This window comes from Adiantum capillus-veneris, chromosome 5 (genome assembly GCF_014529385.1).
Source record: "Adiantum capillus-veneris isolate H3 chromosome 5, ASM1452938v2, whole genome shotgun sequence".
Lineage (NCBI taxonomy): Eukaryota > Viridiplantae > Streptophyta > Polypodiopsida > Polypodiales > Pteridaceae > Adiantum > Adiantum capillus-veneris.
In genome coordinates this window covers 12,871,873-12,875,332 of record NC_140935.1, presented here as the reverse complement: position 1 = coordinate 12,875,332, position 3,460 = coordinate 12,871,873, and positions in this window count along the sequence as shown.

The window sequence follows — 3,460 nt, the reverse complement described above, 5'->3', positions numbered from 1 at the left end:
GTGCCTGATGAAACTTTCCAAAGCTATAATTTCTTTCTAAGTAGCATGGATGCAGATGAGGAAGTAGAGGAATATTGAAGATTGCCTAGATCTTGCTGATTGTAAATAGGATATTGACATGGATTTTGCATCTATGCTTATGGCTGCAAGAGGAGCCAACTCCTATAGCTTTGATGAATGTTGAGACTTCCAAGGGTGATTTTTCCAAGGATGCTATGGATGAAGATCTTCAGGATAAAGCTATTCTCCATTATCAAACTCAAAATCCAGGTAGAAATCTCTCTGATGATGCAAGTCCAGAAAGTCCTAAGGTTTTTTGTAATGGCTATGAAGATAGAGGGGGTGATGATGCTAAATCATCCTTGATACTGCATAAAGTGCACATGATCTTTTATTTCTTTGGACAATGTGCTAAATGTGGCTGGATTTGGATACTATTCCTAGTAATTCTTATGTCAATGATGTCCTAGCTACTAGTAAAAGGGAGTCATAATTCTTTAATTCTTTCTAGTGACGACCTTAAGTTACCAAAAGTTTATGAGATGTGGCTGTTGCATATGCTTCAGGTGAAGCTCTAGTATATTGCGGAGGCCATCAATGATATGTGATTTTAACACTAGAATGGTAACCTAACAGAACATAAAAGTGTCCTTTCAGGGTTTTGGGAAAAATTTCCAAAACCATATTAGATCCACTCATTTTGAAAAATCCTTTCATGAGCTTATAGTTCAATAACTACTACATATGGGAAAAATGAGAAACTTGTAATTTTTCTCATCCCTTGGTCACTACAAGCCTCCAAAGTTGATGGACCAGTGCATTTTGCCCAAAACAGCAATTTCTTACAGTTGATTGCATATAAATAAGAGTGGGGATTTTTGTAGGACATGAGATAAAAGGCCCCATTAACTTCAATGGGTTGGTGACCAAAACATATGGTTGCTTTTACCTCACTAATTTGTTTTTGGGAAAAAAATAGGTACAAAAAAGTTGCATTTTTGCCATTCTGCGGACCTATCATCAAAGTTTCTATAGTCACGCTCAATACAAATACTATATACATGTTTTCCTAGTTCCCTTTGGGCCTTTGGACTCAAAAGGATCCATGGAGCATGTCAAAAGGATAATGGATCTCTTACAATTGGAATTTTGGGGACAATGATAAAGTGCTAAATACAGCAAACATGAAAAAAATGGGTTTAGCATTATGACCTCTAGAAACCCATAGAAACTACTCAATATCTAGCCAAGTTTGTAGTCTATGATTAGATATGGTTACTACTTACAAAATACACACAATTGGCCAGAAACTAGAAATATTGAGAAAGTTATACTTGCTACTCTAAAATATATTGTATTCTTTAGCAAATCAAGAAACTCAACCATCATCATATACTATGCTATATAGCATATTAGGTCCCCCAAAACTCAAGGAAGATTATATTTATGTTATATATTACACTTACACAATCAAAATTGAATTTGGATATCAAGAAAGCCCCCAAAAAAATAATAAAAGTGCTAATTTTATCCAAAAAGCAGGATTATGCAATTCTTGTAAATTGGTCATAACTTTCAATTTTAACACTTAGCTCTCCCTACAAGCATCAAAACATGTTGAGAACTATGAAGGCCTAACCTCTAGCCATCTAAACCTCACAAACATGAAGTTTAGAGTGGTATAGTTGCCAAAAATTGAAAAAAAACCAAAAACAGGACCCGTTTTTTCACACAATTTAGGTTCAAAAATGTTGTGCAAGAGTAAGGTTAATGGTGAGATCGATACTCCAAAAAAAATGCTAAGTTTTTTTCAGATCATAAGGCAACTTTGTGGATATATAGCACCTAGAAATCCATTCTCATACTCTTCAAATAATTCAAGCAAAATGGTCACTTAACAGGACACAAAAGTGTCCAAGGACATAAAAGTGTCCTGTTTACTATTCTAGTATTAATGGTTTTTGATCCAGGGGATTCGAAATATCTTCCAAAGCAGGTTCATTATGGATGGGTATTTTTGCACAAACATTGTGGTTTCTTTCTGCTAGATCTGGAATAGCATATTTGGAGCAGAAATGCTTGATGTTGATTGCTTCAGAATATATATGGTCATGTGAATATTATGCTGTTGAGATGTGGAGCTCTACACCTTGAGCTAGCATCCACTACGGGTCTTGGCCGCTTACGGCATTTACTCATTGGCGCGTTAGGTGACCCACACGGAGGATCTCTGCCAGTGATTCTACAGCTGGACTACACTTATAGTGCCAGCCTAGTACGCTTCTAGCGAGTTCACACTTAGTGACCGCATGTACATATGTGCTACTTTTCAACTTTAGCACTTAGTCATTTTGTACTCTCTTTTCTGTAAAGAAGAAGAAGAAGCTTTCCATCTCTGTGTGCTTTGTGCTTGTCTTGTGTAGCTCTCTTGCATCCTCATTCTTTACATGGTATCAGAGCCTGGTGCAGGCAAGAGAGGCTAAGAGAGCAAGAGCATCACCATCCCTTCGTTCGCAATCCACGACCAGATGCAGCGAAAAATTTTTTAGGGGTTTTTCGCACAAGTTTCTGAACAGGTCTCCAAAGTGCAGTATACAGAGATTTACTGTACAAGTACAGTGGTTGTGAAACGCTTGATTGTGGACACTCGTTGAGTGTAGAAAGCGTTACAGAAACCACGATAGCAGGTTCAGTAGATTTGCAGGTTTTTGCAGATTGCAACTATTTTGTCTTAGTACTTCAAGATGTCTGACGGTTTCAGTCAGATTGTTACTAAGAAGCTTGAGAAAAATAACTACCCTGCATGGAAGTTCAGAATAACAAATTTCCTAAAAGGAAAAGGTTATTGGGACTATGTAGAAGGAGACAATGAAAAGGAACCAGAGATTCCCGAGGCAAATGCTACAGCAGAACAAAGGAAAGCTTTGAGGGACTGGCAACAAGGCCAGAGAAAAGTGATGTATTGGCTGTCTATGAGCATCACAGATGGCATGATGGGCTATCTACAGGATGCTGAAACCCCCGCCATTGCATGGAGAAACTTAGGCAGAGTGTTCGAGGTGAACACCAAGGCCAGGAAGCTTCAACTAAAGTCGGAGCTAAATCAGGTTAAGAGGAACAACCTCTCAATCAATGATTATGCCTTGAAGATCAAGAGTATCATTGAGGCTCTTGGATCTATTAAAGTCTCAGTGGAAGACGATGACATTGTCCGTGCATGCTTGGATGGTCTAGGAGATGAGTATGTACATTTTAGGTCTTCCATGAATACAAGAGACGACATCCCCGTGTTCCAAGATTTGATTTCTATGCTTATTCTTGAGGAGAAGAACCTTGACACATCTTCTTCTCATGGCAGAAATAATTCTGAACAGGCCTTCTATTCTAACTCCAACAGAGGTAGAGGTAGAGGTCGTGGTCGAGGCCCAAGGGGTTGCAGGGGCCAATTTCTGGAAGGTCA